Source organism: Cibotium barometz, chromosome 58, assembly GCF_041138505.1.
Source record: "Cibotium barometz isolate CiBa-2024 chromosome 58, ASM4113850v1, whole genome shotgun sequence".
Lineage (NCBI taxonomy): Eukaryota > Viridiplantae > Streptophyta > Polypodiopsida > Cyatheales > Cibotiaceae > Cibotium > Cibotium barometz.
This window is the reverse complement of record NC_141103.1, coordinates 1,211,217-1,236,323: the sequence shown is the minus strand read 5'-3', so window position 1 is coordinate 1,236,323 and position 25,107 is coordinate 1,211,217.

The following is a 25,107-nucleotide window of genomic DNA, read 5'->3' as shown; positions in this document are numbered from 1 at the left end:
TCTTCTTGTACTTTTGCAAGGGTTGTACGTAAAGAAAAACCATATGGCCTCCCTCAAAATAACGACTCAACCTCTTGGTATCTACATAATGTTTATGTCTATCTTGACCAGCTTTGATATCTTTTGTTATAGATTGTATTTCATTGTCCATTTGATCAAGTATCTTTGCTTTAAAATCTCTACCTTGATTAGGGGGTCAACAGACCAAGCCAAGGATGTAAGGAAATCCTTACCATAGATAGCTTTTATGCAATGCATTCAATTCTTGGCTGCTTGTTCTCCCACTTGCATTTTGTGGAGATTCTCAGTAACTCCTAGGTTTTCATCCTTTGACCTTTGCTAATGGCTTTTTCCCCGTTAACCCCTAAGGCTATTAGACATACAAACATGGGTACACACTCATATGGCAGGATATAAGCAAACACGAGGTGAGGTAGACACGCACACACGAGACTCCGAAATACCCAACAAGATTTAAAGACTAAAATTTCTCAAAATGCATTAAGGATTGAAGTGCTTTCATACACATGTATGCTTTTATATATTTTTTTGACTATATGAATCGTCTCAAATTTCAAGATTATCATCCAAATCTTAATTTTCAAAGGCTTTTGCAAATTTAAATTCTTCTTCAATGCTTCCTCACTTAAGGATTGGGATGCCCTCATCTCGAAAAAATTGGGGCTATCTTTAGCTCTATACATCCTCTTCTTTTCCCAAGTCGCATCTTCAAGAGGGAGAAACTTCCATTTGACTAAGCATTCTTTTAAAATCCTATGTTGTAGAGATTTCTCGAACATCTTGGGTTCCCATTCTAGCAAGCATGATGAAGTAATAATATTTTCTAAGATGTGCTCAGGCATTGGATGATACTTCTTCTCATCACTAGGTTGACATGGAAGAAGACGTTGCGAACCTTAAGCTGTTGAGAAAGAAGCAAGTCCTAAGATTTATCTCCAATATTGCTCGTAATACCCTAAGGTCCACAAGATCTTTGTGTACTTTTGCGAGGGTTGTACATTAAAAAAAACCATATGGCCTCCCTCAAAATAACAACTCAACCTCTTGGGATCTACATAATGTTTATGTCTATCTTGACCAGCTTTGATATCTTTTCTTATAGATTGGATTTGATTGTCCGTCTCATCAAGCATCTTTGCTTCAAAATCTCTACCTTGATTAGGGGGCTAGACCAAGCCAAGGATGTAAGGAAATCTTCACCATAGATAGCTTTAAGAGGATTCATTACTAATACTTTTATAATAAGCATCATAGGCAAAGTCTAATAGATGTAGGAAGTTCAACTATCTTTTTTGTTCACATCCACGAGTGGCTTTGAGGGTGTCTTCTATAACTTGATGACATCTTTCATGTTATGATCGAATGGGATGTTCTGTCATAAAATCCCTAGATTCTCTCAATCATCGCGTCAACATTATGCAATGCATTCAATTCTTGGCATCTTCTTGTAGTAACAGTTGCATTTTGTGGAGATTCTCAGTAACTCCTCGACTTTCATGCTTTGAGCTCTGCTAATGGCTTTTTTCCCATTAACCCCTAAGGCTATTGGACATACAAACATGATGGGTACACACTCATATGGCGGGATATAAGCAAAGACGCGTACGCACACATGAGACTCTGAAAAACCCAACAAGATTTAAAAACTAAAATTTCTCAAAATTCATTTGGGATCTAAGTGCTTTCACACAAGGGTACCCACACACACGTATGCTTCTATATATTTTCTTGACTATATGAATCGTGTAAAATTTCAAGATTATCATCCAAAATTCAATTTTCAAAGGCTTTTGTAAATTTCAATTCTTCTTCAATGCTTCCTCACTTAAGGATTGGGATGTCCTTATCTCGCGAATTGCGGCTATCTTTAGCCCTATAGATCCTCTTATTTTTCCAAATCGCATCTTCAACAAGGAGAAACTTCCATTTAAATCAGCATTCTTTTAGAATCCTATGTTGTAGAGATTTCTCGAACATCTTGGGTTCCAATTCCATTAAACATCTTGACATGGAAGATGCTGCGAAAGTTGTGGAGGAAGAAGCAAGTCATAAGATTTATCTCCAATATTCCTGGTAATACCATAAGGTCCACAAGATCTTGTGGTACTTTCATAAGGGTCGTAAACAAAGAAAAAGTATATGGCCTCCCTCAAAATCACGACTCAACCTCTTGGGATCTACATAATGTTTATGTCTACCTTGACCAGCTTTGATATCTTTTCTTATAGATGTTGTCCATCTCATCAAGCATATTTGCTTCAAAATCTCTACCCTCATTAGGGGGTCAGACCATAGATAGCTTTAAGAGGATTCATTACTAATACTTTTATAATGCGGATCATAGGGAAATTCTACTATATGTAGGAAGTTCAACTATCTTTCTTGTTCCTGTGCACAGAAAGCTTTGAGGGTGTCTTCTATAACTTGATTACCTCTTTCATGTTACGGTCGCATGCTATGTTATTTCATAGCGTCCCTACATTCTCTCAATCATCGCGCTAACATTATGCGATGCATTCAATTCTTGGTTGCTTCTTCTCCCCCTTGAATTTTGTGGAGATTCTCGGTAACTCCTAGGCGAGAACTCATCCTTTGACCTTTGCTCATGGATTTTTCCCCGTTAACCCCTAAGGCTAATGGACATACAAACATGGGTACACACTCATATGGCGGGATATAAGCAAACACGAGGTGAGGTGGACACGCACGCACGAGACTCCAAAAATACCCAACAGGATTTAAAGACTAAAATTTCTCAAAATGCATCATGGAGATCGAAGTGCTTTCACACAAGGGTACCCCACACACATGTATGCTTTTATATATATATATTTTCGACTATATGAATCGTGTAAAATTTCAAGATTATCATCCAAATCTTGATTTTCAAAGGCTTCTGCAAATTCAAATTCTATGCCTCCTCACTTAAGGATTGGGATGTCTTGGGGCTACCTTTAGCTCTATATAGATCCTCTTCTTTTCCCAAGTCACATCTTCAACATGGAGAAACTTCCATTTACCTGGGTTCCAATTCTAAATGTACCTTGCACTAGCAAGCATGGTAAAGTAATAATCTTTTCTAAGATGTGCTCAGGGTTTGGATGATACTTCTTCTCACTAGGTTGACATGGAAGAAGACCTTGCGAGCCTTAAGCTTTAGAGAAAGAAGCGATTCCTAAGATTTATCTCCAATATTGCTCGTAATACCGTAAGGTTCGCAAGATCTTCTTGTACTTTTGCAAGGGTTGTACATAAAGAAAAACCATATGGCCTCCCTCAAAATAATGACTCAACCTCTTGGTATCTACATAATGTTTATGTCTATCTTGACCAGCTTTGATATCTTTTCTTATAGATTGTATTTGATTGTCCATCTCATCAAGCATCTTTGCTTTTAAATCTCTACCTTGATTAGGGGGTCAACAGACCAGGCCAAGGATGTAAGGAAATCTTCACCATAGATAGCTTTAAGAGGATTCATTACTTATAATTTTATATTAAACATCATAGGCAAATTCTAATAGATATAGGAAGTTTAACCATCTTTTTTGTTCACATCCACAAGAGGCTTTTGAGGGTGTCTTCTATAACTTGATGGAATCTTTCATGTTATGATCGCATGCGATGTTCTGTCATAAAATCCCTAGATTTTGTGAATCATCACGTCAACATTATGCGATGCATTCAATTCTTGGCATCTGCTTGTACCAGCAGTTGCATTTTGTGGAAAGGTACCCACACACATGTATACTTTTATATATTTTCTTGACTATATGAATCGTGTAAAATTTTGAGATTATCATCCAAATCTTAATTTTCAAAGGCTTTTGCAAATTTAAATTCTATTTCAATGCTTCCTCGCAAAAAAGCACACAAAGCTTGGAGAAGAAGAAGCAAGAATGCACACAACACACAGTGTATTAGATTGTGTCAATGTACAAAGATAAGTTAGCCCTATAATAATGGGTGTATATACAAGACGGGGGGAAAAAACCTCCTAAAGAGGAAAAAAGTGCCGCGGTTGTCCTAAGTGTGTTCACACACATCACTACCTATATATATGGCAACACATCCCTCCTGGGAGTGATGGTGTGAACGAGAGCTGAAGGATTCGGATATCCTTATCTCGCGAAATCGAGGCTGTATAGATCCTCTTCTTTTCTTAAGTCACATCTTTAACAGGGAGAAACTTCCATTTAACTAAGCATTCTTTTAGAATCCTATGTTGTAGAGATTTCTCAAAAATCTTGGATTCCAATTTCAAATGTACCTTGTACTAACTAGCAAGCACGAGGAAGTAATATACTTTTCTAAGATGTTCTCATGGTCTGGATGATACTTCTTCTCACTAGGTTGACATGGAAGATGCTGCAGAAGCTCTGGAGGAAGAAGCAAGTCATAAGATTTATCTCCAATATTCCTGGTAAGACCATAAGGTCCACAAGATCTTGTAGTACTTTCCCAAGGGTCGTAAACAAAGAAAAAGTATATGGCCTCCCTCAAAATCACGACTCAACCTCTTGGGATCTACATAATGTTTATGTCTACCTTGACCACCTTCGATATCTTTCCTTATAGATGGCATTTGATTCTCCATCTCATCAAGCATCTTTGCTTCAAAATCTCTACCTTCATTAGGGGGTCAGACCAAGTCAAGGATGTAAGGAAATCTTGACCAAAGATAGCTTCAAGAGGATTCATTACTAATACTTTTATAATAAGGATCATAGGGAAATTCCACTATATGTAAGAAGGTGCATAGAAAGCTTTGAAGGTGTCTTCTATAACTTGATTACCTCTTTCATGTTAAGATTGCATGCTACGTTATGTCATAAGGTCCCTAGATTCTCTCAATCATCGTGCTAACATTATGCGATGCATTCAATTCTTGGTTGCTTCTTCTCCCATTTGCATTTTGTGGAGATTCTCATTTAGTAACTCCTAGGATCTCATCCTTTGACCTTTGCTAATGGCTTTTTCCCCGTGAACCATTGAGGATATTGGACATACAAACATGGGTACACACTCATATGGCGGGATATAAGCAAACACGAGGTTCGATGGACGCGTACACAAGAGACTCCAAAATACCCAACAAGACTTAGAGACTAAAATTTCTCTAAACGCATTGAGGATCCAAGTGTTTTCACACAAGGGTACCCCACACACATGTATGCTTTTATATATATATATATATATATATATATATATATATTTACTATATGAATCGTGTAAAATTTGAAGATTATCATCCAAATCTTAATTTCCAATGGCTTTTGCAAATTTAAATTCTATGCTTCCTCACTTAAGGATTAGGATGCCCGGAGATTCTCAGTAACTCCTAGGCTTTCATCCTTTGACCTTTGCTAATGGCTTTTTCCACGTTAACCCCTACGGCTATTAGACATACAAACATGGATACACACTCGTATGGCGAGATGTAAGCAAACACGAGGTGAGGTGGACACGCACACACGAGACTCCAAAATACCCAACAAGATTAAAAGACTAAAATTTCTCAAAATGCATTAAGGATCGAAGTGCTTTCACACAAGGGTACCGCACACATATGTATGCTTTTATATATTTTTTTGACTATATAAATCGTGTAAAATTTCAAGATTATCATCCAAATCTTAATTTTCAAAGGCTATTGCAAATTTAAATTCTTCTTCAATGCTTCCTCACTTAAGGATTGGGATGTCCTCATCTCGAAAAAATTGGGACTATCTTTAGCTCTATACATTCTCTGCTTTTTCCAAGTCGCATCTTCAAGTGAGAGAAACTTCCATTTAACTAAGCATTCTTTTAGAAACCTATGTTGTAGAGATTTCTCGAATATCTTGGATTCCAATTCTAAATGTACCTTGCACTAGCAACAAGCATGATGAAGGAATAATCTTTTCTAAGATGTGCTCAGGCATTGGATGATACTTCTTTTCACTAGGTTGACACTGAAGAAGACATTGCAAACCTTAAGCTGTGGAGAAAGAAGCAAGTCCTAAGATTTATCTCCAATATTGCTCGTAATACCCTAAGGTCCGCAAGATCTTCGTGTACTTTTGCGAGGGTTGTACATAAAGAAAAACCATATGGCCTTCCTTGAAATAACAACTCAACCTCTTGGGATCTACATGATTTTTATGTCTATCTTGACCAGCTTTGATATCTTTTCTTATAGATTGTATTTGATTGTCCATCTCATCAAGCATCTTTGCTTCAAAATCTCTACCTTGATTAGGGGGTTAGACCAAGCCAAGGATGTAAGGAAATCTTCACCATAGATAGTTTTAAGAGGATTCATTACTAATACTTTTATAATAAGCATCATAGGCAAATTCTAATAGATGTAGGAAGTTCAATTATCTTTTTTGTTCACATCCACGAGAGGCTTTGAGAGTGTCTTCTATAACTTGATGACATCTTTCATGTTATGATCGCATGGGATGTTCTGTCATAAAATCCCTAGATTCTCTCAATCATCGCGTCAACATTATGCGATGCATTCAATTCTTGGCATCTTCTTGTAGTACCAGTTGCATTTTGTGGAGATTCTCAGTAACTCCTCCGCTTTCATGCTTTGAGCTCTGCTAATGGTTTTTTCCCCGTTAACCCCTAAGGCTCTTGGACATACAAACATGATGGGTACCACTCATATGGCGGGATATAAGCAAATACAAGGTGAGGTGGACGCGTACGCACACACGAGATTCTGAAATACCCAACAAGATTTAAAGACTAAAATTTCTCAAAATTCATTTGGGATCTAAGTGCTTTTACACAAGGGTACCCACACACACATATGCTTTTATATATTTTCTTGACTATATGAATCATTTAAAATTTCAAGGTTATCATCCAAAATTTAATTTTCAAAGTCTTTTACAAATTTCAATTCTTCTTCAATGCTTCCTCACTTAAGGATTGGGATGTCCTTATCTCGCAAATTGGGGCTATCTTTAGCTCTATAGATCCTCCTATTTTCCCAAGTCGCATCTTCAAAAGGGAACATTCTTTTAGAATTCTATGTTGTAGAGATTTCTCGAACATCTTAAGTTCCAATTGGTGACAACTCATCCTTTGATCTTTGCTCGTGGATTTTTCCCCGTTAACCCCTAAGGCTAATGGACATACAAACATGATCTTACTTTTCAAAGGCTTTTGCAAATTTAAATTCTATGCCTCCTCACTTAAGGATTGGGATGTCCTGGGGCTACTATCTTTAGCTCTATATAGATCCTCTTCTTTTCCCAAGTCACATGTTCAACATGGAGAAACTTCCATTTACCTAAGCATTCTTTTAGAATCCTATGTTGTAGAGATTTCTCGAACATCCTGGGTTCCAATTCTAAATGTACCTCGCACTAGCAAGCATGATGAAGTAATAATCTTTTCTAAGATCTGCTCAGGGTTTGGATGATACTTCTTCTCACTAGGTTGACATGGAAGAAGACGTTGCGAACCTTAAGCTTTGGAGAAACAAGCGATTCCTAAGATTTATCTCCAATATTGCTCGTAATACCGTAAGGTTCGCAAGATCTTCTTGTACTTTTGCAAGGGTTGTACGTAAAGAAAAACCATATGGCCTCCCTCAAAATAACGACGCGATTCCTAAGATTTATCTCCGATATTGCTCGTAATACCGTAAGGTTCGCAAGATCTTCTTGTACTTTTGCAAGGGTTGTATGTAAAGAAAAACCATATGGCCTCCCTCACAATAATGACTCAACCTCTTGGTATCTACATAATGTTTATGTCTATCTTGACCAGCTTTGATATCTTTTGTTATAGATTATATTTCATTGTCCATCTGATCAAGTATCTTTGCTTTAAAATCTCTACCTTGATTAGGGGGTCAAGAGACCAAGCCAAGGATGTAAGGAAATCTTCACCATAGATAGCTTTTATGAAATGCATTCAATTCTTGGCTGCTTGTTCTCCCACTTGCATTTTGTGGAGATTCTCAGTAACTCCTAGGTTTTCATCCTTTGACCTTTGCTAATGGCTTTTTCCCCGTTAACACCTAAGGCTATTAGACATACAAACATGGGTACACACTCATATGGCAGGATATAAGCAAACACGAGGTGAGGTGGACACGCACACACGAGACTCCGAAATACCCAACAAGATTTAAAGACTAAAATTTCTCAAAATGCATTAAGGATCGAAGTGCTTTCATACACATGTATGCTTTTATATATTTTTTTGACTATATGAATCGTGTCAAATTTCAAGATTATCATCCAAATCTTAATTTTCAAAGGCTTTTGCAAATTTAAATTCTTCTTCAATGCTTCCTCACTTAAGGATTGGGATGTCCTCATCTCGAAAAAATTGGGGCTATCTTTAGCTCTATACATCCTCTTCTTTTCCCAAGTCGCATCTTCAAGAGGGAGAAACTTCCATTTGACTAAGCATTCTTTTAAAATCCTATGTTGTAGAGATTTCTGGAACATCTTGGGTTCCCATTCTAGCAAGCATGATGAAGTAATAATATTTTCTAAGATGTGCTCAGGCATAGGATGATACTTCTTCTCATCACTAGGTTGACATGGAAGAAGACGTTGCGAACCTTAAGCTGTTGAGAAAGAAGCAAGTCCTAAGATTTATCTCCAATATTGCTCATAATACCCTAAGGTCCGCAAGATCTTCGTGTACTTTTGCGAGGGTTGTACATAAAGAAAAACCATATGGCCTCCCTCAAAATAACAACTCAACCTCTTGGGATCTACATAATGTTTATGTCTATCTTGACCAGCTTTGATATCTTTTCTTATAGATTGGATTTGATTGTCTGTCTCATCAAGCATCTTTGCTTCAAAATCTCTACCTTGATTAGGGGGTTAGACCAAGCCAAGGATGTAAGGAAATCTTCACCATAGATAGCTTTAAGAGGATTCATTACTAATACTTTTATAATAAGCATCATAGGCAAATTCTAATAGATGTAGGAAGTTCAACTATCTTTTTTGTTCACATCCACGAATGGCTTTGAGGGTGTCTTCTATAACTTGATGACATCTTTCATGTTATGATCGCATGGGATGTTCTGTCATAAAATCCCTAGATTCTCTCAATCATCGCGTCAACATTATGCAATGCATTCAATTCTTGGCATCTTCTTGTAGTACCAGTTGCATTTTGTGGAGATTCTCAGTAACTCCTCGACTGTTATGCTTTGAGCTCTACTAATGGCTTTTTCCCCGTTAACCCCTAAGGCTATTGGACATACAAACATGATGGGTACACACTCATATGGCGGGATATAAGCAAAGACGCGTACGCACACACGAGACTCTGAAAAACCCAACAAGATTTAAAGACTAAAATTTCTCAAAATTCATTTGGGATCTAAGTGCTTTCACACAAGGGTACCCACACACACGTATGCTTCGATATATTTTCTTGACTATATGAATCGTGTAAAATTTCAAGATTATCATCCAAAATTCAATTTTCAAAGGCTTTTGCAAATTTCAATTCTTCTTCAATGCTTCCTCACTTAAGGATTGGGATGTCCTTATCTCCCGAATTGCGGCTATCTTTAGCCCTATAGATCCTCTTATTTTTCCAAATCGCATCTTCAACAAGGAGAAACTTCCATTTAAATCAGCATTCTTTTAGAATCCTATGTTGTAGAGATTTCTCGAACATCTTGGGTTCCAATTCCATTAAACATCTTGACATGGAAGATGCTGCAAAAGCTGTGGAGGAAGAAGCAAGTCATAAGATTTATCTCCAATATTCCTGGTAATACCATAAGGTCCAGAAGATCTTGTGGTACTTTCATAAGGGTCGTAAACAAAGAAAAAGTATATGGCCTCCCTCAAAATCACGACTCAACCTCTTGGGATCTACATAATGTTTATGTCTACCTTGACCAGCTTTGATATCTTTTCTTATAGATGGCATTTGATTGTCCATCTCATCGAGCATCTTTGCTTCAAAATCTCTACCCTCATTAGGGGGTCAGACCATAGATATCTCTAAGAGGATTCATTACTAATACTTTTATAATGCGGATCATAGGGAAATTCTACTATATGTAGGAAGTTCAACTATCTTTCTTGTTCCTGTGCACAGAAAGCTTTGAGGGTGTCTTCTATAACTTGATTACCTCTTTCATGTTACAGTCGCATGCTATGTTATTTCATAGCGTCCCTACATTCTCTCAATCATCGCGCTGACATTATGCGATGCATTCAATTCTTAGTTGCTTCTTCTCCCCCTTGAATTTTGTGGAGATTCTCGGTAACTCCTAGGCGAGAACTCATCCTTTGACCTTTGCTCATGGATTTTTCCCCGTTAACCCCTAAGGCTAATGGACATACAAACATGGGTACACACTCATATGGCGGGATATAAGCAAACACACGAGGTGAGGTGGACACGCATGCACGAGAGTCCGAAAATACCCAACAGGATTTAAAGACTAAAATTTCTCAAAATGCATCATGGAGATCGAAGTGCTTTCACACAAGGGTACCCCACACACATGTATGCTTTTTTATATATATTTTTGACTATATGAATCGTGTAAAATTTCAAGATTATCATCCAAATCTTGATTTTCAAAGGCTTCTGCAAATTTAAATTCTATGCCTCCTCACTTAAGGATTGGGATGTCCTGGGGCTACCTTTAGCTCTATATAGATCCTCTTCTTTTCCCAAGTCACATCTTCAACATGGAGAAACTTCCATTTACCTGGGTTCCAATTCTAAATGTACCTTGCACTAGCAAGCATGATAAAGTAATAATCTTTTCTAAGATGTGCTCAGGGTTTGGATGATACTTCTTCTCACTAGGTTGACATGGAAGAAGACGTTGTGAGCCTTAAGCTTTAGAGAAAGAAGCGATTCCTAAGATTTATCTCCAATATTGCTCGTAATACCGTAAGGTTCGCAAGATCTTGTTGTACTTTTGCAAGGGTTGTACATAAAGAAAAACCATATGGCCTCCCTCAAAATAACGACTCAACCTCTAGGTATCTACATAATGTTTATGTCTATCTTGACCAGCTTTGATATCTTTTCTTATAGATTGTATTTGATTGTCCATCTCATCAAGCATCTTTGCTTTTAAATCTCTACCTTGATTAGGGGGTCAATAGACCAGGCCAAGGATGTAAGGAAATCTTCACCATAGATAGCTTTAAGAGGATTCATTAGTTATAATTTTATATTAAACATCATAGTCAAATTCTAATAGATATAGAAAGTTTAACCATCTTTTTTGTTCGCATCCACAAGAGGCTTTGAGGGTGTCTTCTATAACTTGATGGAATCTTTCATGTTATGATCGCATGCGATGTTCTGTCACAAAATCCCTAGATTTTTTGAATCATCACGTCAACATTATGCGATGCATTCAATTCTTGGCATTTGCTTGTACCAGTAGTTGCATTTTGTGGAAAGGTACCCACACACATGTATGCTTTTATATATTTTCTTGACTATATGATCGTGTAAAATTTCAAGATTATCATCCAAATCTTAATTTTCAAAGGCTTTTGCAAATTTAAATTCTATTTCAATGCTTCCTCACTTAAGGATTCGGATATCCTTATCTTGCGAAATCGAGGCTGTATAGATCCTCTTCTTTTCTCAAGTCGCATGTTTAATAGGGAGAAACTTCCATTTAACTAAGCATTCTTTTAGAATCCTATGTTGTAGAGATTTCTCAAAAATCTTGGGTTCCAATTTCAAATGTACCTTGCACTAACTAGCAAGCACGAGGAAGTAATAATCTTTTCTAAGATGTTCTCATGGTTTGGACTCGGGGGGTTCACCTTTAAAAAATGTTGCATATCACGTGCGTTCAAGAGGTAATAAAAAACCCCCTCTACTTACATGTCACAGGCTAATAAAATGACCCCTCTTTCTTAAGAAACTTACAACTTTTTTTCAAAATTGGATAAAAAAGCCCCTCCTGTATATGTAAACCTGTAACTTTTTGGAATTTAAATACCCCTCTTAGATGAACTGACGTGCTACACTTACATACTTTTAGGTGAACCCCCCGGGGGTTTGGATGATACTTCTTCTCACTAGGTTGACATGGAAGATGCTGCAGAAGCTCTGGAGGAAGAAGCAAGTCATAAGATTTATCTCCAATATTCCTGGTAAGACCATAAGGTCCACAAGATCTTGTGGTACTTTCCCAAGGGTTGTAAACAAAGAAAAAGTATATGGCCTCCCTCAAAATCACGACTCAACCTCTTGGGATCTACATAATGTTTATGTCTACCTTGACCAGCTTCGATATCTTTCCTTATAGATGGCATTTGATTCTCCATCTCATCAAGCATCTTTGCTTCAAAATCTCTACCTTCATTATGGGGTCATACCAAGTCAAGGATGTAAGGAAATCTTGACCAAAGATAGCTTCAAGAGGATTCATTACTAATACTTTTATAATAAGGATCATAGGGAAATTCCACTATATGTAAGAAGGTGCACAGAAAGCTTTGAAGGTGTCTTCTATAACTTGATTACCTCTTTCATGTTAAGATTGCATGCTATGTTATGTCATAAGGTCCCTAGATTCTCTCAATGATCGTGCTAACATTATGCGATGCATTCAATTCTTGGCTGCTTCTTCTCCCATTTGCATTTTGTGGAGATTCTCATTTAGTAACTCCTAGGATCTCATCGTTTGACCTTTGCTAATGGCTTTTTCCCCGTTAACCATTGAGGATATTGGACATACAAACATGGATACACACTCATATGGCGGGATATAAGCAAACATGAGGTTCGATGGACACGTACACAAGAGACTCCGAAATACCCAACAAGACTTAGAGACTAAAATTTCTCTAAATACATTCAGGATCCAAGTGTTTTCACACAAGGGTACCCCACACACATGTATGCTTATATATATATATATATATATATATATTTACTATATGAATCGTGTACAATTTGAAGATTATCATCCAAATCTTAATTTCCAATGGCTTTTGCAAATTTAAATTCTATGCTTCCTCACTTAAGGATTAGGATGTCCGGAGATTCTCAGTAACTCCTAGGCTTTCATCCTTTGACCTTTGCTAATGGCTTTTTCCACGTTAACCCCTAAGGCTATTAGACATACAAACATGGGTACACACTCATATGGCGGGATGTAAGCAAACACGAGGTGAGGTGGACACGCACACACGAGACTCCAAAATACCCAACAAGATTAAAAGACTAAAATTTCTCAAAATGCATTATGGCCTCCCTCGAAATAACGACGGGATTCCTAAGATTTATCTCTAATATTGCTCGTAATATCGTAAGGTTCACAAGATCTTCTTGTACTTTTGCAAGGGTTGTACGTAAAGAAAAACCATATGGCCTCCCTCAAAATAACGACTCAACCTCTTGGTAAAAACATAATGTTTATGTCTATCTTGACCAGCTTTGATATCTTTTGTTATAGATTGTATTTCATTGTGCATCTGATCAAGTATCTTTGCTTTAAAATCTCTACCTTGATTAGGGGGTCAACAGACCAAGCCAAGGATGTAAGGAAATCTTCACCATAGATAGCTTTTATGCAATGCATTCAATTCTTGGCTGCTTGTTTTCCCACTTGCATTTTGTGGAGATTCTCAGTAACTCCTAGGCTTTCATCCTTTGACCTTTGCTAATGGCTTTTTCCCCGTTAACCCCTAAGGCTATTAGACATACAAACATGGGTACACACTCATATGGCAGGATATAAGCAAACACGAGGTGAGGTGGACACGCACACACGAGACTCCAAAATACCCAACAAGATTTAAAGACTAAAATTTCTCAAAATGCATTAAGGATCGAAGTGCTTTCATACACATGTATGCTTTTATATATTTTTTTGACTATATGAATCGTGTCAAATTTCAAGATTATCATCCAAATCTTAATTTTCAAAGGCTTTTGCAAATTTAAATTCTTCTTCAATGCTTCCTCACTTAAGGATTGGGATGTTCTCATCTCGGAAAAATTGGGGCTATCTCAACTTCCATTTGACTAAGCATTCTTTTAAAATCCTATGTTGTAGAGATTTCTCGAACTTTTTGGGTTCCCATTCTAGCAAGCATGATGAAGTAATAATCTTTTCTAAGATGTGCTCAGGCATTGGATGATACTTCTTCTCATCACTAGGTTGACATGGAAGAAGACGTTGCGAACCTTAAGCTGTTGAGAAAGAAGCAAGTCCTAAGATTTATCTCCAATATTGCTCGTAATAACCTAAGGTCCGCAAGATCTTCGTGTACTTTTGCGAGGGTTGTACATAAAGAAAAACCATATGGCCTCCCTCAAAATAACAACTCAACCTCTTGGGATCTACATAATGTTTATGTCTATCTTGACCAGCTTTGATATCTTTTCTTATAGATTGGATTTGATTGTCCGTCTCATCAAGCATCTTTGCTTCAAAATCTCTACCTTGATTAGGGGGTTAGACCAAGCCAAGGATGTAAGGAAATCTTCACCATAGATAGCTTTAAGAGGATTCATTACTAATACTTTTATAATAAGCATCATAGGCAAATTCTAATAGATGTAGGAAGTTCAACTATCTTTTTTGTTCACATCCACGAGAGGCTTTGAGGGTGTCTTCTATAACTTGATGACATCTTTCATGTTATGATCGCATGGGATGTTCTGTCATAAGATCCCTAGATTCTCTCAATCATCGCGTCAACATTATGCAATGCATTCAATTCTTGGCATCTTCTTGTAGTACCAGTTGCATTTTGTGGAGATTCTCAGTAACTCCTCGACTTTCATGCTTTGAGCTCTGCTAATGGCTTTTTCCTCGTTAACCCCTAAGGATATTGGACATACAAACATGATGGGTACACACTCATATGGCAGGATATAAGCAAAGACGCGTACGCACACACGAGACTCTGAAAAACCAAACAAGATTTAAAGACTAAAATTTCTCAAAATTCATTTGGGATCTAAGTGCTTTCACACAAGGGTACCCACACACACGTATGTTTCTATATATTTTCTTGACTATATGAATCGTGTAAAATTTCAAGATTATCATCCAAAATTCAATTTTCAAAGGCTTTTGCAAATTTCAATTCTTCTTCAATGCTTCCTCACTTAAGGATTGGGATGTCCTTATCTCGCGAATTGCGGCTATCTTTAGCCCTATAGATCCTCTTATTTTTCCAAATCGCATCTTCAACAAGGAGAAACTTCCATTTAAATCAGCATTCTTTTAGAATCCTATAATGTAGAGATTTCTCGAACATCTTGGGTTCCAATTCCATTAAACATCTTGACATGGAAGATGCTGCGAAAGCTGTGGAGGAAGAAGCAAGTCATAAGATTTATCTCCAATATTCCTGGTAATACCATAAGGTACACAAGATCTTGTGGTACTTTCATAAGGGTCGTAAACAAAGAAAAAGTATATGGCCTCCCTCAAAATCACGACTCAACCTCTTGGGATCTACATAATGTTTATGTCTACCTTGACCAGCTTTGATATCTTTTCTTATAGATGGCATTTGATTGTCCATCTCATCAAGCTTCTTTGCTTCAAAATCTCTACCCTCATTAGGGGGTCAGACCATAGATAGCTTTAAGAGGATTCATTACTAATACTTTTATAATGCGGATCATAGGGAAATTCTACTATATGTAGGAAGTTCAACTATCTTTCATGTTCCTGTGCACAGAAAGCTTTGAGGGTGTCTTCTATAACTTGATTACCTCTTTCATGTTACGGTCGCATGCTATGTTATTTCATAGCATCCCTACATTCTCTCAATCATCGCGCTGACATTATGCGATGCATTCAATTCTTGGTTGCTTCTTCTCCCCCTTGAATTTTGTGGAGATTCTCGGTAACTCCTAGGCGAGAACTCATCCTTTGACCTTTGCTCATGGATTTTTCCCCGTTAACCCCTAAGGCTAATGGACATACAAACATGGGTACACACTCATATGGCGGGATATAAGCAAACACGAGGTGAGGTGGACATGCACGCACGAGACTCTGAAAATACCCAACAGGATTTAAAGACTAAAATTTCTCAAAATGCATCATGGAGATCGAAGTGCTTTCACACAAGGGTACCCCACACACATGTATGCTTTTATATATATTTTTTCGACTATATGAATCGTGTAAAATTTCAAGATTATCATCCAAATCTTGATTTTCAAAGGCTTCTGCAAATTTAAATTCTATGCCTCCTCACTTAAGGATTGGGATGTCCTGGGGCTATCTTTAGCTCTATATAGATCCTCTTCTTTTCCCAAGTCACATCTTCAACATGGAGAAACTTCCATTTACCTGGGTTCCAATTCTAAATGTACCTTGCACTAGCAAGCATGATAAAGTAATAATCTTTTCTAAGATGTGCTGAGGGTTTGGATGATACTTCTTCTCACTAGGTTGACATGGAAGAAGACGTTGTGAGCCTTAAGCTTTAGAGAACGAAGCGATTCCTATTTATCTCCAATATTGCTCGTAATATCGTAAGGTTCGCAAGATCTTCTTGTACTTTTGCAAGGGTTGTACATAAAGAAAAACCATATGGCCTCCCTCAAAATAACGACTCAACCGCTTGGTATCTACATAATGTTTATGTCTATCTTGACGAGCTTTGATATCTTTTCTTATAGATTGTATTTGATTGTCCATCTCATCAAGCATCTTTGCTTTTAAATCTCTACCTTGATTAAGGGGTCAACAGACTAGGCCAAGGATGTAAGGAAATCTTCACCATAGATAGCTTTAAGAGGATTCATTACTTATAATTTTATATTAAACATCATAGGCAAATTCTAATAGATATAGGAAGTTTAACCATCTTTTTTGTTCGCATCCACAAGAGGCTTTGAGGGTGTCTTCTATAACTTGATGGAATCTTTCATGTTATGATTGCATGCGATGTTCTGTCATAAAATCCCTAGATTCTCTCAATCATCGCGTCAACATTATGCAATGCATTCAATTCTTGGCATCTGCTTGTACCAGCAGTTGCATTTTGTGGAAAGGTACCCACACACATGTATGCTTTTATATATTTTCTTGACTATATGAATCGTGTAAAATTTTAAGATTATCATCCAAATCTTAATTTTCAAAGGCTTTTGCAAATTTAAATTCTATTTCAATGCTTCCTCACTTAAGGATTCGGATATCCTTATCTCGCAAAATCGAGGCTGTATAGATCCTCTTCTTTTCTCAAGTCGCATCTTTAACAGGGAGAAACTTCCATTTAACTAAGCATTCTTTTAGAATCCTATGTTGTAGAGATTTCTCAAAAATCTTGGGTTCCAATTTCAAATGTACCTTGCACTAACTAGCAAGCACGAGGAAGTAATAATCTTTTCTAAGATGTTCTCATGGTTTGGATGATACTTCTTCTCACTAGGTTGACATGGAAGATGCTGCAGAAGCTCTGGAGGAAGAAGCAAGTCATAAGATTTATCTCCAATATTCCTGGTAAGACCATAAGGTCCACAAGATCTTGTGGTACTTTCCAAAGGGTCGTAAACAAAGAGAAAGTATATGGCCTCCCTCAAAATCACGACTCAACCTCTTGGGATCTACATAATGTTTATGTCTACCTTGACCAGCTTCGATATCTTTCCTTATAGATGGCATTTGATTCTCTATCTCATCAAGCATCTTTGCTTCAAAATCTCTACCTTCATTAGGGGGTCAGACCAAGTCAAGGATGTAAGGAAATCTTGACCAAAGATAGCTTCAAGAGGATTCATTACTAATACTTTTATAATAAGGATCATAGGGAAATTCCACTATATGTAAGAAGGTGCACAGAAAGCTTTGAAGGTGTCTTCTATAACTTGATTACCTCTTTCATGTTAAGATTGCATGCTATGTTATGTCATAAGGTCCCTAGATTCTCTCAATCATCGCGCTAACATTATGCGATGCATTCAATTCTTGGCTGCTTCTTCTCCCATTTGCATTTTGTGGAGATTCTCATTTAGTAACTCCTAGGATCTCATCCTTTGACCTTTGCTAATGGCTTTTTCCCCGTTAACCATTGAGGATATTGGACATACAAACATGGGTACACACTCATATGGCGGGATATAAGCAAACACGAGGTTCAATGGACGCGTACATAAGAGACTCCGTAATACCCAACAAGACTTAGAGACTAAAATTTCTCTAAATGCATTCAGGATCCAAGTGTTTTCACACAAGGGTACCCCACGCACATGTATGCTTTTATATATATATATATATATATATATATATATATATATATTTACTATATGAATCGTGTAAAATTTGAAGATTATCATCCAAATCTTAATTTCCGATGGCTTTTGCAAATTTAAATTCTATGCTTCCTCACTTAAGGATTAGGATGTCCGGAGATTCTCAGTAACTCCTAGGCTTTCATCCTTTGACCTTTGCTAATGGCTTTTTCCACGTTAACCCCTAAGGCTATTAGACATACAAACATGGGTACACACTCATATGGCGGGATGTAAGCAAACACGAGGTGAGGTGGACACGCACACACGAGACTCCAAAATACCCAACAAGATTAAAAGACTAAAATTTCTCAAAATGCATTAAGGATCGAAGTGCTTTCACACAAGGGTACCGCACACACATGTATGCTTTTATATATTTTTTTGACTATATAAATCGTGTAAAATTTCAAGATTATCATCCAAATCTTAATTTTCAAAGGCTATTGCAAATTTAAATTCTTCTTCAATGCTTCCTCACTTAAGGATTGGGATGTCCTCATCTCGAAAAAATTGGGGCTATCTTTAGCTCTATACATTCTCTGCTTTTTCCAAGTCGCATCTTCAAGCGAGAGAAACTTCCATTTAACTAAGCATTCTTTTAGAAACCTATGTTGTAGAGATTTCTCGAATATCTTGGATTCTAATTCTAAATGTACCTTGCACTAGCATGATAGCAACAAGCATGATGAAGGAATAATCTTTTCTAAGATGTGCTCAGGCATTGGATGATACTTCTTTTCACTAGGTTGACACTGAAGAAGACATTGCGAACCTTAAGCTGTGGAGAAAGAAGCAAGTCCTAAGATTTATCTCCAATATTGCTCGTAATACCCTAAGGTCCGCAAGATCTTCGTGTACTTTTGCGAGGGTTGTACATAAAGAAAAACCATATGGCCTTCCTTAAAATAACAACTCAACCTCTTCGGATCTACATGATTTTTATGTCTATCTTGACCAGCTTTGATATCTTTTCTTATAGATTGTATTTGATTGTCCATCTCATCAAGCATCTTTGCTTCAAAATCTCTACCTTGATTAGGGGGTTAGACCAAGCCAAGGATGTAAGGAAATCTTCACCATAGATAGCTTTAAGAGGATTCATTACTAATACTTTTATAATAAGCATCATAGGCAAATTCTAATAGATGTAGGAAGTTCAACTACCTTTTTGTTCACATCCACGAGAGGCTTTGAGAGTGTCTTCTATAACTTGATGACATCTTTCATGTTATGATCGCATGGGATGTTCTATCATAAAATCCCTAGATTCTCTCAATCATCGCGTCAACATTATGCGATGCATTCAATTCTTGGCATCTTCTTGTAGTACCAGTTGCATTTTGTGGAGATTCTCAGTAACTCCTCCGCTTTCTTGCTTTGAGCTCTGCTAATGGTTTTTTCCCCGTTAACCCCTAAGGCTCTTGGACATACAAACATGATGGGCACCACTCATATGGCGGGATATAAGCAAATACAAGGTGAGGTGGATGCGTACGCACACACGAGACTCTGAAATACCCAACAAGATTTGAAGACTAAAATTTCTCAAAATTCATTTGGGATCTAAGTGCTTTTACAGAAGGGTACCCACACACACATATGCTTTTATATATTTTCTTGACTATATGAATCGTTTAAAATTTCAAGGTTATCATCCAAAATTTAATTTTCAAATTCTTTTACAAATTTCAATTCTTCTTCAATGCTTCCTCACTTAAGGATTGGGATGTCCTTATCTCGCAAATTGGGGCTATCTTTAGCTCTATAGATCCTCCTATTTTCCCAAGTCGCATCTTCAAAAGGGAACATTCTTTTAGAATTCTATGTTGTAGAGATTTCTCGAACATCTTAAGTTCCAATTGGCGACAACTCATCCTTTGATCTTTGCTCGTGGATTTTTCCCCGTTAACCCCTAAGGCTAATGGACATACAAACATGATCTTACTTTTCAAAGGCTTTTGCAAATTTAACTTCTATGCCTCCTCACTTAAGGATTGGGATGTCCTGGGGCTACTATCTTCAGCTCTATATAAATCCTCTTCTTTTCCCAAGTCACATGTTCAACATGGAGAAACTTCCATTTACCTAAGCATTCTTTTAGAATCCTATGTTGTAGAGATTTCTCGAACATCCTGGGTTCCAATTCTGAATGTACCTCGCACTAGCAAGCATGATGAAGTAATAATCTTTTCTAAGATCTGCTTAGGGTTTGGATGATACTTCTTCTCACTAGGTTGACATGGAAGAAGACGTTGCGAACCTTAAGCTTTGGAGAAAGAAGCGATTCCTAAGATTTATCTCCAATATTGCTCGTAATACCGTAAGGTTCGCAAGATCTTCTTGTACTTTTGCAAGGGTTGTACGTAAAGAAAAAGCATATGGCCTCCCTCAAAATAACGACGCGATTCCTAAGATTTATCTCCAATATTGCTCGTAATACCCTAAGGTTCGCAAGATCTTCTTGTACTTTTGCAAGGGTTGTACGTAAAGAAAAACCATATGGCCTCCCTTAAAATAACGACTCAACCTCTTGGTATCTACATAATGTTTATGTCTATCTTGACCAGCTTTGATATCTTTTGTTATAGATTGTATTTCATTGTCCATCTGATCAAGTATCTTTGCTTTAAAATCTCTACCTTGATTAGGGGGTCAACAGACCAAGCCAAGGATGTAAGGAAATCTTCACCATAGATAGCTTTTATGCAATGCATTCAATTCTTGGCTGCTTGTTCTCCCACTTGCATTTTGTGGAGATTCTCAGTAACTCCTAGGCTTTCATCCTTTGACCTTTGCTAATGGCTTTTTCCCCGTTAACCCCTAAGGCTATTAGACATACAAACATGGGTACACACTCATATGGCAGGATATAAGCAAACACGAGGTGAGGTGGACACGCACACACGAGACTCCAAAATACCCAACAAGATTTAAAGACTAAAATTTCTCAAAATGCATTAAGGATCGAAGTGCTTTCATACACATGTATGCTTTTATATATTTTTTTGACTATATGAATCGTGTCAAATTTCAAGATTATCATCCAAATCTTAATTTTCAAAGGCTTTTGCAAATTTAAATTCTTCTTCAATGCTTCCTCACTTAAGGATTGGGATGTCCTCATCTCGGAAAAATTGGGGCTATCTCAACTTCCATTTGACTAAGCATTCTTTTAAAATCCTATGTTGTAGAGATTTCTCGAACATCTTGGGTTCCCATTCTAGCAAGCATGATGAAGTATTAATCTTTTCTAAGATGTGCTCAGGCAGCATTGGATGATACTTCTTCTCATCACTAGGTTGACATGGAAGAAGACGTTGCGAACCTTAAGCTGTTGAGAAAGAAGCAAGTCCTAAGATTTATCTCCAATATTGCTCGTAATAACCTAAGGTCCGCAAGATCTTCATGTACTTTTGCGAGGGTTGTACATAAAGAAAAACCATATGGCCTCCCTCAAAATAACAACTCAACCTCTTGGGATCTACATAATGTTTATGTCTATCTTGACCAGCTTTGATATCTTTTCTTATAGATTGGATTTGATTGTCCATCTCATCAAGCATCTTTGCTTCAAAATATCTACCTTGATTAGGGGGTTAGACCAAGCCAAGGATGTAAGGAAATCTTCACCATAGGTAGCTTTAAGAGGATTCATTACTAATACTTTTATAATAAGCATCATAGGCAAATTCTAATAGATGTAGGAAGTTCATCTATCTTTTTTGTTCACATCCACGAGAGGCTTTGAGAGTGTGTTCTATAACTTGATGACATCTTTCATGTTATGATCGTATGGGATGTTCTGTCATAAAATCCCTAGATTCTCTCAATCATCGCGTCAACATTATGCGATGCATTCAATTCTTGGCATCTTCTTGTAGTACCAGTTGCATTTTGTGGAGATTCTCAGTAACTCCTCCGCTTTCATGCTTTGAGCTCTGCTAATGGCTTTTTCCCCGTTAACCCCTAAGGCTATTGGACATACAAACATGATGGGTACCACTCATATGGTGGGATATAAGCAAAGACAAGGTGAGGTGGATGCGTACGCACACACGAGACTCTGAAATACCCAACAAGATTTAAAGACTAAAATTTCTCAAAATTCATTTGGGATCTAAGTGCTTTTACACAAGGGTACCCACACACACATATGCTTTTATATATTTTCTTGACTATATGAATCGTTTAAAATTTCAAGATTATCATCCAAAATTTAATTTTCAAAGTCTTTTACAAATTTCAATTCTTCTTCAATGCTTCCTCACTTAAAGGATTGGGATGTCCTTATCTCGCAAATTGGGGCTATCTTTAGCTCTATAGATCCTCCTATTTTCCCAAGTCGCATCTTCAAAAGGGAACATTCTTTTAGAATTCGATGTTGTAGAGATTTCTCGAACATCTTAAGTTCCAATTGGCGACAACTCATCCTTTGATCTTTGCTCATGGATTTTTCCCCGTTAACCCCTAAGGCTAATGGACATACGAATATATGAATCATGTAAAATTGCAAGATTATCATCCAAATCTTAATTTTCAAAGGCTTTTGCAAATTTAAATTCTATGCCTCCTCACTTAAGGATTGGGATGTCCTGGGGCTACTATCTTTAGCTCTATATAGATCCTCTTCTTTTCCCAAGTCACATCTTCAACATGGAGAAACTTCCATTTAGCTAAGCATTCTTTTAGAATCCTATGTTGTAGAGATTTCTCGAACATGCTGGGTTCCAATTCTAAATGTACCTCGCACTAGCAAGCATGATGAAGTAATAATATTTTCTAAGATCTGCTCAGGGTTTGGATGATACTTCTTCTCACTAGGTTGACAGGGAAGAAGATGTTGCGAACCTTAAGCTTTGGAGAAAGAAGCGATTCCGAAGATTTTTCTCCGATATTGCTCGTAATACCGTAAGGTTCGCAAGATCTTCTTGTACTTTTGCAAGGGTTGTACGTAAAGAAAAACCATATGGCCTCCCTTAAAATAACGACTCAACCTCTTGGTATCTACATAATGTTTATGTCTATCTTGACCAGCTTTGATATCTTTTGTGATAGATTGTATTTCATTGTCCATCTGATCAAGTATCTTTGCTTTAAAATCTATACCTTGATTAGGGGGTCAACAGACCAAGCCAAGGATGTAAGGAAATCTTCACCATAGATAGCTTTTATGCAATGCATTCAATTCTTGGCTGCTTGTTCTCCCACTTGCATTTTGTGGAGATTCTCAGTAACTCCTAGGTTTTCATCCTTTGACCTTTGCTAATGGCTTTTTCCCCGTTAACCCCTAAGGCTATTAGACATACAAACATGGGTACACACTCATATGGCAGGATATAAGCAAACACGAGGTGAGGTGGACACGCACACACGAGACTCCGAAATACCCAACAAGATTTAAAGACTAAAATTTCTCAAAATGCATTAAGGATCGAAGTGCTTTCATACACAATGTATGCTTTTATATATTTTTTTGACTATATGAATCGTGTCAAATTTCAAGATTATCATCCAAATCTTAATTTTCAAAGGCTTTTGCAAATTTAAATTCTTCTTCAATGCTTCCTCACTTAAGGATTGGGATGTCCTCATCTCGGAAAAATTGGGGCTATCTTTAGCTCTATACATCCTCTTCCTAAGATTTATCTCCAATATTGCTCGTAATACCGTAAGGTTCGCAAGATCTTCTTGTACTTTTGCAAGGGTTGTACACATCCACAAGAGGCTTTGAGGGTGTCTTCTATAACTTGATGGAATCTTTCATGTTATGATCGCATGCGATGTTCTGTCATAAAATCCCTAGATTTTTTGAATCATCACATCAACATTATGCGACGCATTCAATTCTTGGCATCTGCTTGTACCAGCAGTTGCATTTTGTGGAAAGGTACCCACACACATGTATGCTTTTATATATTTTCTTGACTATATGAATCGTGTAAAATTTTAAGATTATTATCCAAATCTTAATTTTCAAAGGCTTTTGCAAATTTAAATTCTATTTCAATGCTTCCTCACTTAAGGATTCGGATATCCTTATCTCGCGAAATCGAGGCTGTATAGATCCTCTTCTTTTCTCAAGTCGCATCTTTAACAGGGAGAAACTTCCATTTAACTAAGCATTCTTTTAGAATCCTATGTTGTAGAGATTTCTCAAAAATCTTGGGTTCCAATTTCAAATGTACCTTGCACTAACTAGCAAGCACGAGGAAGTAATAATCTTTTCTAAGATGTTCTCATGGTTTGGATGATACTTCTTCTCACTAGGTTGACATGGAAGATGCTGCAGAAGCTCTGGAGGACGAAGCAAGTCATAAGATTTATCTCCAATATTCCTGGTAAGACCATAAGGTCCACAAGATCTTGTGGTACTTTCCCAAGGGTCGTAAACAAAGAAAAAGTATATGGCCTCCCTCAAAATCACGACTCAACCTCTTGGGATCTACATAATGTTTATGTCTACCTTGACCAGCTTTGATATCTTTTCTTATAGATGGCATTTGATTGTCCATCTCATCAAGCATCTTTGCTTCAAAATCTCTACCCTCATTAGGGGGTAAGACCATAGATAGCTTTAAGAGGATTCATTACTAATACTTTTATAATGCGGATCATAGGGAAATTCTACTATATGTAGGAAGTTCAACTATCTTTCTTGTTCCTGTGCACAGAAAGCTTTGAGGGTGTCTTCTATAACTTGATTACCTCTTTCATGTTACGGTCGCATGCTATGTTATTTCATAGCGTCCCTACATTCTCTCAATCATCGCGCTGACATTATGCGATGCATTCAATTCTTGGTTGCTTCTTCTCCCCCTTGAATTTTGTGGAGATTCTCGG